This window comes from Sapajus apella, unplaced genomic scaffold, assembly GCF_009761245.1.
Source record: "Sapajus apella isolate SASKATOON/1434 unplaced genomic scaffold, GSC_monkey_1.0 scaffold1, whole genome shotgun sequence".
NCBI classification, from domain to species: Eukaryota; Metazoa; Chordata; class Mammalia; order Primates; family Cebidae; genus Sapajus; species Sapajus apella.
In genome coordinates, this window is record NW_022436941.1 from 7,640,335 (window position 1) to 7,655,420 (window position 15,086).

General features: G+C 40.1%; 1 pseudogene; it reads left to right on the top strand.

Moving 5' to 3' along the window:
* Nucleotides 1–7,942: 7,942 nt before the first annotated feature.
* On the top strand, nt 7,943–8,652 carry LOC116524099 (annotated as a pseudogene).
* The last annotated feature ends 6,434 nt before the right edge of the window (nt 8,653–15,086 follow it).

Sequence of the window (15,086 nt, forward strand, 5' to 3'; positions counted from 1 at the left end):
CAGTTTCCTGCGATAGCTGTGCTCTGGCCCAGTCCACAGAGTGGCTGGCCAAAGGCAGGTACCTGGACCTCGCAGGCTCTCTTCCCCATGTGGAAGTCTCAGCTCCCAAAATGCACAACCACATCCAGTTCGAAACCACTCACCATCTGCCCTGGCAGGCACTAAAAATTCACTACAGCCCCAGAGATGAATCCATTACCCCAGTCACTCTTGGCTCTCACTGGGGCAGACTTTCTAACTGGAAAATAGAAAGTGGGAAGAGCCCAGTAATCACCAGGCTACTAATAGGGAGCCAGCACTGTGCCAGGTATGGGTGACAGAGGGCTGAACAAAGGAAACACAGCACCTGCCCTCAGCAAGCTTAAAGACAGCTGCACCATGACAGTATTAGGCAGGACCCCTAGGGTGTGTGTGTATATATGGAGAAAGAGATAAGAGAGAGATCTATTTTAAGGAATTGGCTCATGTGACTATGGAGGCTGGCAAGGCCAAAATCAGCTAGGTAGGCAGCAGCTGGAGACACAGAGAAGAGTTGCAGTTTGACTCCAAAGGCAGTCTGCTGTCAGAATCTCTTCCTTAGGAGGAGGTCAGTCTTTTTCTAGTAAGGCCTTCAACTGATTGAATGGAGCCCACCTACATCACAGAAGGTTATCTGCTTTCCTCAAAGTCTATTGATTTAAGTGGTAATCTGAGCTGGGTGTGGTGGCTCATGACTGTAATCCCAGCACTTTGAGAGGCCAAGGTAGGAGGATCCCTTGAGCCCAGGAGTTTGAGACCAGCCTGAGCAACATAGAGAGACTCCATCTCTACAAAAGAAAAAAAAAATGTAATAAATCAGCCAGACATGGTGGTGTGCACCTGTGGTGCCAGCTACTGGGGAGGCTGAGGTGGGAGGATCCCTTGAGCCCAGCAGTTTGAGGCTACAGTGAGCCATGCTCTCACCACTGCATTCCGGCCTGGGTAAGAGAGTGACATACTGTCTCAAAAAAATAAAAGTAAAGAAATGAATGTTAATCTCATTTTTTAAATACCTTCACAAAATCATCTAGAGTAGTGTTTGACTAGACATCAGAGACCATGGCTGTCTTAGTCCGTTCAGGCTGCTCTAACAGAATACCATAGACTTTGTAGCTTATAAATAATTTATTTCTCACCATTCTGGGGTTTGGGAAGCCCAAGATGAAGGCAACAGCAGACTTGGTATCTGGTGCTTCCTGGTTCCTAGGTGGCCATCTGTTCCCTATGTCCTCACCTGGTAGAAGGCACAAGGGATCTTCCAGGAGCCTCTTTCCTAGGGGCTCTAATCCCACTCACAAGGCACCACTCTCATCTCCTAATCACATCCCAAAGGCTCCACCTCCAAGTACCATCATGCTGGAGGCTGGGTTTCAAGATATGAATTTGTGGGGGACACAGTCAGTCAGTCTTTAGCAGTGGCCTGGCCAAGCTGACACAAAAATTAACAGTGACATAAACAAGGTACTGCTCCCGTCTTTCCTGGAGAAGTAACCTACTACATGTGCCTACCCCTGTGATAAGCACTTAATAAGCACCTGTTTTTAAACCTTACAGTGACCCAACAAGGTATGTGTTATTGTTATCCCCACTTTACAGAAGAGGAAGCTGAGGCTCAGAGCAGCAGAGCCCGAATTCAAATTTATGTCTGTGGTCAGAATGCAAACTCTAACTGCTGATCCTGCTGCCTGCGATACCCACCGCCACAAAATGTCTGAACTGCAGCTGCTCCAGCCTCGCTTCCCTACAGACCCCAGGAGGCACAGGCTAACTCTAGCAGGGGTTTTGCTCTAACCTCCATCGCAAGAGAGCCAGCTTCCCAGGCCGGTGTGGCAGTCTGGAGAGCAGGCAGCAGATGGTCCCAGAGCCACAATTCCCAGTTAACTAAGGCTGCATATGCCCAAATCTAACATTAATATTGTTTTACAATCAAATGTATTTATGCAATAAACAGCACATCATATTCTCTGCAAGTCTAGGTGAATATCGTCTTTATGTATAAACTTCCATCCAAAGAAAATTAGTTTATGTTTCTTTAACTCTCACTTATCCAGGCCACTGGCCATTATCCCCATGTTCAGGGTTCCTCCCCTTGAGCTAGAGTCTCTCCTGCCAAAGTGAAATCCAGTTACCAAGCAGGAGATATTGGTCAGCAGTGACCAGTGGAACTGGGTGGCCGGGGAAGAAAGGAGAGGAAATGACAGCCCCCAAGACCTACCCCGTATGCACTGAGGAGAATGCACCCCCAGGCAGAGCAACAACAGAGAGGCTTTCAGCATCCCTGGGGCACAAGATAGAGAATGTGACTTACAGGCCCTGGGGGAACCCTAAAAGGAGCCAGCCCGTGTGCTCCCATGGATCAGGCCTCCTGATGCACTGCTAGATAAGCTCACTCACATTGCTTCAAGATATATGAAAATGCTGCTGTATATTGTCATTTTATAAAAGAATACTGACTGCAGTGGAGGAAGGAGGATGGCCTGGTGGCTCATGCCTGTAATCCTAGCACTTTGGGACACCAAGAGGTATGGATCACTTGAGCCCAGGAATTCAAGGCCAGACTAGGCAACATGGCAAAACCCCGTCTCCACAAAAAATACAAAAATTAGCTGGGTGTGGTGACAGGTACCTGTAGTCCCAGCTGAGGTAGGAGGATCACTTGAGTGTGGGAGGTGGAGGTTGCAGTAAACTGAGATCACGCCACTGCGCTCCAGTCTGGGTGACAGGGTGAGACCCTGTCTCAAAAAAAAAAAAAAACTGGGCAAGGTGGGAATAGGCCAAAATGTTAAACACCACATTCTGGGATTATAAGTGGATCTGGTTTATTTCTATTGTCTAGAACTCCTACAATGAACTGTGTGTACTTTTGCAATTAAGAGAAATCTGACACTGGTACTCACTCGTGAGCAGCACAGGGCAACACAGCCTGGTTCCCCTTTGGCCCTTGGCCCCTTTGCAGCAGTCAGGAACAAGAAGGACTCATGTCTTTGGTGAATAGGAGCACCCTGAGGGGAGACCATTATCTCCCAAGAGTGAGACACGATTACAGAGCCTGTAGATCCTACCTACATCTTCCTGTGCAGCAAAGAGGAGGAAAACAAAACAGATGAGCTACCGAAGAAGATGGAATCATTCCCACACCCAGGCAAGAATTCCCCTTGGGCTGCCACCACGTATGTAAGTGCCTCATCAGCTTCTACCTCAGAAACAACGGTCAGGTATCCCTTCGTCTTGAGAGGGAAGATTAAATCACTCAGAACAATTTCACCACCAAAAACACTGCAGAAAAAATGTTAAAGAACACCATGCAGGAGGTGAGGAGAGAATGGGGAAGTGGGCACCCAGAGACAGAGGCAGGGCAGGCAGCTGCTGCTCTCCCAAGAGCACGGGTCTCTCCAGACACATTTGCTCTTTCCTTCCAGTGGCCTCACAAGGAAATGGGGGCAAGAGTTAGGGGTAGGGAAAGAGTTCTTAGACTTGGCACCAAAAGCATAATCCATAAAAGGAAAATTTGATAAACTGGACCTCGACAAAATTTAAAATTTTCGCTCTGTAAAAGATCCTATTAAAACAATGAAAAGACATAAACATTCTAGGAGAAAATATCTGCAAACCACATATCCAACAAAGGCCTAGTATCTAGAATACACAAAGAGCTCACAAAACTTACAGCAAAATAACAAACAATCCAAGTAGAAGATAGGCAAAAAAAAAGGGGAGGGGGCAGGTGCAGTGGCTCACACCCGTAATCCCAGCACTTTTTGGAGGTGGAGGTGAGCAGATCACTTGAGATCAGGAGTTAGAGACCAGCCTGGCCAACATGACAAAACTCCATCTCTACTGAAAATACAAAAATTAGCCAGGCATAGTGGCATGCACCTATAATCTCAGCTACTTGGGAGGCTAAGGCAGGAGAATCGCTTGAACCCTGTAGCTGGAGTTTGCAGCGAGCCAAGATCACACCACTGACTCCAGCCTGGGCAACAACACAAGACCTAGTCTCAAAAAAAAAAAAAAAAAAGAATTCTTAAGCAGATATTTCACCAAAGAGAATATACAGATGTTAAATAAGCACATAAAAAGACATTTAACATTATCAGCCATTAGGGAAATGCACATTTAAAGCACAATGACATATCACTATACGCCTATTACAACTTCTTTTAAAACTTCTAAAACACTACTCTGATAAAATAAATAGTGACAACAAAAAACACTGCTGAGGCTGCAGAAAAACTGGATCACTTGTGCATGTCAGATGGGAATATAAAAAATTGTACAGACTCTCTGAAAAAGTTTGTCAATTTTTTTTTTAAATCAGCATTTAATTTTAGTGTAAGGTGTCTGCTTTCTGCACATGGCTAGCCAGTTTTGCCAACACCATTTATTAAACAGGGAATCCTTTCCCCATTGCTTGTTTGTCAGGTTTGTCAAAGATCAGATGGTTGTAGACGTGTGATATTGCTTCTGTTCTGCTCCATTAGACTATATCTCTGTTTTGGTATCAGTACCATGCTGTTTTGATTACTGTAGCCTTGTATAGTTTGAAGACAGGTAATGTGATGCCTCCAGCTTTGTTCTTTTTGCTTAGGATTGTCTTGGTTATGTGGGCTCTCTTTTGGTTCTGTATGAAGTTTAAGGTGGTTTCTTCCAGTTCTGTGAAGAAGGTCATTGGTAGGTTGATGGGGATAGCATTGAATCTGTAAATTACTTTGGGCAGTATGGCCATTTTCATGATATTGATTCTTCCTAACCATGAGCATGGAATGTTTTTCCATCTGTTTGTGTCTTACTTACTTCCTTGAGCAGTGGGTCTATTGAGGTGTGGGGGACTATGGAAGGGAGAGGGGGTGGTGGGGAGGTTGGGGAGGGATAAGATGAGGAGAAATGCCAGATATAGGTGATGGGGGGATGGAGGCAGCAAACCACCTTGCCATGTACGTACCTATGCAACAATGCTGCATGATCTGCACATGTACCCCAGAACCTAAAGTGCAATTTAAAAAAAAGCATTTAACTATCAGTTGACCCAATAATTGCACTCTTGGGCATTTATCCCACAGAAATACTTAACTTTCACACAAAAGCCTCTATACAAATGTTCATTGCAGCTTTACTCATATCAGACTAAAATGGGAAACAATCCAGATGATCTTCAATACGTGAAAAGTCAAACTGTAGTATATTCATACCATGAAATACTGCTAAGCAATAAAAAGGAAGGACCTAGTGATACACACATTGACCTTGAGTGACTCTCCAGAGAATTACCTTAAGTGAAAAAGCCAATACCAAAATGTTGCATACTATATGTGATTCCATTCTAAGGTTGCATACTGTATATATGTATATACCATTTCTGAAATGGCAAAAGAAACAAAGAACAGATAAATCAGGGATGTAGAAGGGGGATGTGGTGGGAGGGACCTGGGTGTGGCTATAAAAGGACAACATGTGAGATCCTGTGGCAATATAAATGCCCTGAATCTTGACTGTGTCAGTGTCAGTATCCTGGCTGTAATCATGTACTATGGTTTTGCAAGATGTTACTTTTGGAGGAAACTGAGCATAAGTACACAGAATCTTGCTATAGTCTTTTTTTTTTTTTTTGTACTTTAGGTTCTGGGGTACATGTGCAGATCATGCAGGGTTGTTGCATAGGTGCATACATAACCCAGCAGTTTGCTGCCACCATTGCCCCTTCATCTATATGCAGCATTTCTCCCCACATTATCCCTCCCCACCCTTCCCACCCCCTGCTGTCCCTCTCCTAGCCCCGCCAACTGACCCCAGTGTGTGATGCTTCTCTCCCTGAGTCCACGTGTTCTCATCGCTCAACACCCACCTATGAGTGAGAACATGCAGTGTTTGGTTTTCTGTTTTTGTGTCAATTTCTAAGAATGATGGTCTCCAGATTCATCCAAGTTCCTACAAAGGACAAGAAGTCATCGTTTTTTATGGCTGCATAGTATTCCATGGTATATATGTGCCACGTTTTCTTTGTCCAGTCTATCATTGATGGGCATTTGGGTTGGTTCCAGGTCTTTGCTATTGTACACAATGCTGCAATGAACATATATATGCATGTGTCTTTATAATAAAATGATTTATACTCCTTTGGGTATATACCCAGTATTGGGATTGCTGGGTCAAATGGAATTTCTATTTCTAGATCCTTGAGGAATCGCCACACTGTCTCCCACAATGGTTGAACTAATTTACACTCTCACCAATAATGTAAGAGTGTTCCAATTTCTCCACATCCTCTCCAGCATCTGTTGTCTCTGGATTTTGTAATGATCCCCATTCTAACTGGCATGAGATGATATCTCAATGTGGTTTTAATTTGCACTTCTCAAATGACCAGTAATGATGAGCATTTTCTCATACGGTTGTTGACCTTACAGATGTCTTCTTTTGAGAAGTGTCTGTTCTTATCCTTCGCCCACTTTTGAATGGGTTTGTTTGTTTGTTTCTTGTATAACTGTTTTAGTTCTTTGTAGATTCTGGATATTAGCCCTTTGTCAGATGGGTAGATTGCAAAAATTTTTTCCCATTCTGTTGGTTGCTGATTCACTCTAATGAGTGTTTCTTTTGCTGTACAGAAGCTCTGAAGTTTAATTGGATCCCATTTGTCTATCTTGGCTTTTGTTGCCATTGCTTTTGGTGTTTTAGTCATGCTATAGTATTTCTTATAACTGCATGTGAATCTGTAATTATTTCAAAAGAAAAAACAAAAACCTCCAGGCCCAGATGGTGTCACCAGAGAATATTATCAAACATTTAAGGAAGATGTAACACCAATTTTACACAAACTCTTCCAGAGAATAGAAAGGGATGAAAAAAATCCCCAACTCAGGTTGTAATGCTAAAATAACTTTGATACTAAAACCCAACAACAACCCCAGAGAGTGACAATTACAAGCCTATTTTACTCATAATGTAAATACCAAGATGCTAAACAAAATATCAGCAATTTAGAAAAAATAATAGTGCATTATGTGTAAGTTGGATGAATCCCAGAAATGCAAAGTTGATTTAACATTAGAAAAAAATAATAATTGATGTAATTCGTCACATTATCAGCTTAAAGGAAAAGTGTATGAGCACCTCAAGAGATGTAGAAAAAGCATTGAGAAAATCCTAAATTCATTCATATTCATGATTTCCTCTAAGCAAAGTAGAAACAGAAATTGTCTTAATTATTAGAGATGAAGGTCTATAACAAACATGCTTCACTGAAGTAAAAACAAAGTAAAACACTGAGAGTGCCCCCTTTTTGACAGAGAATAAGACAAGGATCCACTGTGGCCTCTTTGACTTAGCACTGCACACTGTAGTCCTAGCCAGATCAATAAAATAAGAAACAGAAACAAAAGGTGTAAGAATTGGAAAGAAACAAGACTATGTAACTGTGTATGTTGAAAAATTCAAATGAGGGGCTGGGCGAGGTACTCATGCCTGTAGTCCCAACACTTTGCCAGGCTGAGACGGGAGAATTGCTTGAGGCCAGAAGCTCCAGACCAGCCTGGGCAACAAAGCCAGACTCAGTCTTACAAAAAAAAAATTTAAATTAGCTGGGCATGGTGGCATATGCCTGTAGTCTCAGCTATTTGAAAAGCTCACTTGAGCCTGGTGAGGCTGCAGTGAGCTATAATTGTGTCACTGCATGCCTGGGCAACAGAGCAAAACCCTGTCTCCACAAAAAGAAAATTAAAATGAATATACAAAATACGTTATTAAAATTAGCAAGAGAGTTTAGCAAAGTTGATGATAAAAAATTAACACAACAAAAATAATTCTATTTTTCTATAACAGCAACAGTTAAAATGAATTTTTTGGCCTACCCTGCCTGGGCTGCCAGACCACAGCTCTCCACTCTAACTCGATCCTACTCCTCCAGGTTCAAACCTGGGCTTACCACAAGATGCCGGCTTACCACTCTGACAATGAGTTTGGATCCTGTCACCAAAGTCATTGGAAACACGGCACTGTTACCCATAAGAAGTCAGTTCAAAGGATCTGCCCCTAGAGAGACAGAAGATACAGATGTTGCTGGTGAAGACATCGATTACTTCAAGGCCAATGTCTTCTTCAGGAACTATAAAATTAAGAATGAGGCTGATAGGACCTTGATATATATAGCTCTCTACATTTCTGAGTGTCTGAAGAAACTCCAAAAAGTACAGTTCCAAAAACCAAGGTGAGAAAGAAATTTAGACACTGGGAATTACTAACTTTCCTGTTCCTGGAGAGCGTGGTTTTCTACTTAATGTGATTTATGCCAAACCTGCAAACAAACAGGAAGATGAAGTGATGAGAGCCTATTTACAACAACTAAGGCAAGAGACCAGGCTGAGACTTTGAGAGAAAGTTTTCAACCCTCTGAATGAAAGACTGTTGTTCATGAACTGTCTCTTCAGAAAGCAAGTCTTTCAGGACCTAGACAGTGAAGGGAGCTTGGGAGCCACCATCTCCAGAGCCCTGGGCAGCATTTTCCAGCAAGATGTACACAATCTTTTGCCTTTATTTCATAAAGTTTTATACAGAAGAGAGAAGAGCATGTCTTTACTTGAAAAACTCTTGATCAAGAATTCGGGTGGGAGAAAAGAAAGCGGGTTATCAAGGGTGATTTGAAATTTTCTGCAGTATTAAGTGGTGCTTAATAAGTAATAATAAAGAAATTGTCTAACAAAAAATGAATTTAAAAAACCATTTATAATAACATTTTTAAGTACCTAGGAATAAAATCAATAAAGATATACAAGATCTCTTTGAAGGGAACTCTAGAATTTTGAGAGATGTTAAAAACATTAAATTGAAAGATAAACCATGTTGATGGATTGGAAAATTTAATAATATAACTGTTAATTTATCCCAAACTGATTTAGAGAATAACTGCAATCCCAATTATAATTTTAAGAAGGGAATTTGGTGAGCTAATTCTAAAATTTATAGGAAAGTGTAAAAGGTCAAAAATAGCTAAGAAATTCTTGAAGAAAAATGTCTGGGAGGGGCTGGGCATGGTGGCTCACACCTGTAATCCCAGCACTCCAGGAGGCCAAGGCAAGTGGATCACTTGAGCTCAGGAGTTCAAGACCAGCCTGGGCAACATGGCAAAACCATGTCTCTACCAAAAATACAAAAATTAGCCAAATGTGGTTGTGTGCACTGGTAGTCCCAGCTACTGGTAAGACTGAGATGAGAGGATCACTTGAGCCTGGAAGGCAGAGGTTTCAGTGAGCTAAGATTGTACCACTGCACTCCAGCCTGGGTGACAAAATGAGACCCCATCTCAAAAAAAAAAGTTTGGGAGGACTTACTCTATCAAATATAAGACTTAATATAAAGTTATAGTAATTAAGACAATATATAATTGAGCAACATTAGACAAACAGATCAATGAAACTGAATACAGGAATCAGAAATAAATGCATGCATATATGAAAGTGTTATATATAGCAGAGGTAGCACTGAAGACTGGTGGGGAAAAGATAAACTTTTTCAATAAATGTTGCTGGAATATAATACACCAGGATACATGTGAATAGTCACTGCAGAATTTGTTGTAATAGCAAAGGCTGGAAACAATGCAACTGTCCTTCAGTAGCAGAACAAAGAAAAAAATTCTGATATGTTTATATCATGGAATACAGCAATGAAAATGAGCTAAGAACAGCTACACAAACATTACAAAGAAGTCTCACAAACATAACGTCAAACAAAAGGGTAGCTATAGCTCAAAAACAGCCAAAATTAAATTAAACCATCCTTTATCACAGACACATATAAGTAACAAAACTATGAAGAGAGACAAGGAAATGGTTATCCCAGAAGTCAGAATCATGAGAAAAGAGAAGAGATTACTACGGAGAAGAGGCACAAAGAGAGGTTCTTTGGTGTTTGCAATGTTCTATTCCTTGGCCTGGTAGTGATTACAATTATTCATGGAACTGTGCATTTGTGTTATATGTACTTTTGTGCATTATGTTATATCTTACATTAAAATGTTTATTAAAAGACTTCCATTTCTGTCAATATCGTGAACCATGTTTTAAAAAAAAAAATCCGCTACTACCCAGAAATGCTGGAGAAAGGAAAACAAATACCTTTACAAATGCATAGCCAAGAGAAACAAAAACCACAAGAAACAAAAAAGAGAAAGATAAATACGAGGAAGTATGAGCAAATTGGGGCTTGAGTTTTGATACGCAAGTGGGAACAGAGATAAAACCTGGGATGCAAGCCAGGTGAAACATTGTCAACTGAGACTCTGAATAAACCTGAGACATTCAAAGAAATTTATCTTCAGGGAAACAGTGATGTAGAGAAAAATTTAACCATTAGCTCCAGGAAACCAGAAAAAGTATGAAAGAGTATCAGAAAAAACTCTGATTGTTATTGAGCCATAATAAGAAGTGAAATACTGATTCATGCTACAACCTGGATGAACCTTGAAAACCTTATGCTATGTGAAAGAAAACAGACACAGCGGTAGGGCATGTGTCATATGAGTGCATTTATATGAAATGCCCAGAATAAGCAAATCAATGGAGACAGAAAGATTCATGGCTGCCAGGGGCTGGGGGAGAGGAAAATGGAGATTGACAGCCAACAGGAATAGTATTTCTTTGGCAGTAGATTAAAATGTTCTGGAAAAAGATAGGGGTGATTATTGCACAACTCTGAATAAACTATAACCACCATTGAATTGTATACTTTAAAATGATAGATTTGATGGTATGTGAATTATATCTAGATAAAATATACATAAATTGTTTAAACAATGGATTAGAAATACACACCAAGTAATAATTTTTTTAAAATGAACTGTTGTAGTCATATTAATACCTGACAATAGACTTTAAGGCAAACAGCAGGAATAAAGAGAGTTACTACATGATAAAAGTATCCACTCACCAGGCAGATAAAATAAACTCTAAAAACATAGCCTCAAAATATATAAAACAAAATTGATAGTGTTATGAGGAACTGACAAATCTATCATCACAGCAGGAAGCTTTAACATAGCTCTCTCAGTAATTGTCTTGGACAAATAAAAACTGATAAGAACAGCTGGACACAGTGGCTCATGCCTGTAATCCCAGCACTTCAGGAAGCTGAGGCAGTGGATCACTTGAGGTCAAGAGTTCGAGACTAGCCTGGCCAACATGGCAAAACCCCGTCTCTACTAAAAGTACAAAAATTAGCTGAGCATGGTGGCATGCCTATAATAGCAGCACCCCTACTCAGTAGGCTGAGGCACAAGACTCACGTGAACCCAGGAGGCATAGGTTGCAGTGAGTCGAGACCACACCATTGTACTTTAAAAAAAAAAAAAAAAGCTGATGAAAATATAGAAGATTTGAAACACACAATAAGTTTGATCCATAGATGTGTATAGAACCCTACACATAGAAGTTAGAAAAAATACAATTTTTTTCAAACTCACATGAAACTATACAAAAAATTAACCATTTACGAGGTGCAATGCCACAGAAAAATTTCAATAACTACCACAGAATCAAATTCATAGAGCATATTATCTGACCACAATTCAGTAAAACAGAAATCAATGACTAAAAAGATGATCAAAGAATCTCCATACATTTGGAGACTTATACGTATAATTAGGCTGGGCACAGTGGCTCACGTCTGTAATCCCAGCACTTTGGAAGGCCAAGGTGGCCAGATCACTTGAGGTCAGGGGTTTGAGACCAGCCTGGCCAACATGGTGAAATCCTGTCTCTACTAAAACTACAAAAATTAGGTGGGCACAGTGGCACTCACCTGTAGTCCCGGCTACTCGGGAGGTGGAGGTTGCAGTCAGCCGAGATCACGCCACTGTACTCCAGCCTGGGCAACAGAGCAAGACTCTGTCTCAAAAACAAACAAACACCCACCCAGTTAATACAGAAGTCAAAGAAGAAATCACAATGGAAATTAGAAAATATTTCCAATTAAATTATCAGAGATATACCTATGCGTATATATATATCTTGATATACACAGATATATCAAATCATATATTATTTTTGAATATATATTAGGGATATATATCAGAATTTTATACTGCACATGAAGTAATAGAAATGTACACATTATAAAAGAATGCTGACATTAGGAAGGAATAGAAGACTAATATCAGAGATCTGAGCACTTAATTCAAGAAATTACAAATAGAACAGCAGAGTAAAACCAAAGAAAGAAGGTCAAAAATAGAGTAGGAAAAGGTGGCATTTTAAAAGTAGAAAACAAATTATCAAAAGGATTGAAGCAAATGAGAGTTGACTCTTCGCAAAAACTAATAGAATAGCAAATGCACAGCAGGACTGATCAGGAAAAAGACTATAAACAATAGTAGGAATGAACAAGAAGACACAGTTATCACAGATGAAGCAAAGATTTTTTAAAACAACAGATCACCATGAACAACTTCATGCAATTATATAAAAACTTAAATGAAATGAACCATTTCCTAGAAAAAATGGTTTGCCAAAACAAACTCAAAAAGAATGGAAAACCCAAGTAAGTCTATAAAAGAAAGCAAATCAATAGTTAATCTACACACAAAAACAAAAGCACTAGGCCCAGACAGTTTAAGAGGCAATTCTATCTTATATAAAATGTTTCAGAAAATAGAAAAGGAAAAGCTCAATTCATTTTATGACACTAGTAAACCCTGAAACAAATGCCATATGAGAACAGTAAAAGAAATGAAAATTATGGGCCAATCTCGCTTAGGAGCAATAGACAGGAAAATTCTAAATAAAATTCTAGTAAATCAGATTTTAGAATACCTCATGATCAAGAAGAGAATAGCCCAGTAATACAAGTGTAGATCAACTTTAGAAAATCCATTAATGTAGTTCATTTTATTAACATATTAAAGAAAAACAATTGTGATCACCTCAGTAGATACTGAGTAGATACAGAACCACTTGATAAAATTCAATACCCATTCATCATTTTTAAAAACTCTGGGCCAGGCATAATGGCTCACATCTGTAATCCCAGCACTTTAGGAGGCTGAGGCCAATGGATTACTTGAGTTCAGGAGTTCAAGACCAGCCTGGGAAACACTGGAAAAGTTCGTCTCTACAAAAAATTTAAAAAATTAGCCAGGCATGGTGGTGCACACACCTGTAGTTCCAGCTACTCAGGAGGCTGAGGAGGGAGGCTTGCTTGAGCCTAGGAGGAGGGGGTTGCAGTAAGCTGAGACCACACCACTGTATTCCAGCGTGGTCAACAGACAGGGTCTCTCTGTTACCCAGGCCGGAGTGTAGTGGCGCAATCTTGGCTCACTACAGCCTCAACTTCCCAGGCTCAAGCAATCCTCCTGCCTCAGCCACCCATGTAACTAGGACTACAGGTACCTATCATCATCCTGGCTAATTTTGTGTTTTTTGTAGAGACAGGGTTTTCCAGGCTGTTTTGGAACTCCTAGGCTCAAATGATCCACCCACCTTGGCCTCCCAAAGTGCTAGAATTATAGGCATGAGCCACCACACTCAGCCCACTTGTGTGATCTTTCGGAGACTGGCCAGCATCAGCAATACATGTTTTGAAATATAATTGAGCAAGAAATAAACTTATTTTTTATTATAGACACTAAGATTTTGATGCTTGTTATAGCAGCTATTAATATTATCTTAATGGAGGTTAACTAAACAATACATCATATTTAAGGTGAAACATTAAACCCATTCACTTTAGAGTAAACAACAAATCAAATATGCCTCCCTCCTTTCAGTATGGAGCTGCAGGTTCCAGCAAGTATAGTGAGGTAGAGAGACAGACAGACATATGGCAAGCATAAGAACTGCATGAGGAAAAGCTAAAGTATCGTTATTTAGAGTGGATGTAAATATGTAGAAAATCCAAGAGTTTCTAAAGATACACTATTAAGAACTAGTAAGAGTTTGGCAACTTTGCCAATAGATATAGAAAACTTGGTTGTGATCTTACATAATAGCAACAAACAATTAGAAAATGTAATTTTTAAGTAATACATAATAGCACAAAAACACAACATACCAAAAAGAGAAATCTAACCAAAAAGTACACAGATGTTTTATGAAGACAATTATATGTTTATAAAAGACATTTTAAAGACTTAGGTAAATGATGACATGGCCAGGCATGGTGACTCATGCCTGTAATCCCAGAACTTTGGGAGCTGAGGCGGGCAGGTCACGAGGTAAGGAGTTCGAGACCAGCCTGGCCAACATGGCAAAACTCCATCTCTACTAAAAATACAAAAATTAGCCAGGTGTGGTGGCAGGTGCCTGTAATCCCAGCTCCTCAGGAGGCTGAGGCAAGAGAATCGCTTGAACCAGAGAGGCAGAGGTTGTAGTAATCAAGACCACGCCATTGCACTGGAGCCTGGGTGACAAGAGAGAGACTCTGTCTCAAAAAAATAGATAAAATTTTTAAAGGATGGCATATGTTATATTCATGACTAGGAAGGCCGAGTATCCTAAAAGTAGAAGTTTTCCCCCAAATCAATTTATAAATGTTATGTACAGTCATGTACCACTTAAGGACAGGGATGTGTTCTGAGAAATGCATCGTTAAGTAGTTTCATCATTGTGTGAACACTGTAGTTAACACAAACCTAGACGCTATAGCCTACTACATACCTAGCCTATGTGATACAGCATATTGCTCCTAGGCTACAAGCCTGTACAGCATGTTACAGTACTCAATACTATAGGCAATCGTAATGCAATGGTAGGTATTTGTGTATCTAAATGTATCTACACACAGAATTTTTTTGCTCCATTATGATGTTATGGGACCACCATGACATACGTGGTCCATCATTGACTGAAACATGGTTGTGCAGTACATAACTGTAATTCCAATTAAATCCAATCAAATAAGGCCAAGAATAACCAAAACAATCTGGGGGGTAGGGAACGACAGAATTAATCTTACCAGGTAAAGTGTCTTATAAAGCTATAATAATTAAAACACAGTTGTATTGCTGCAGGGACAGACAAAGGTATCGACGAAATTGAGTACTTACAATAGTGTTAACCATGTGGTTACACTACCTATTTCACAAA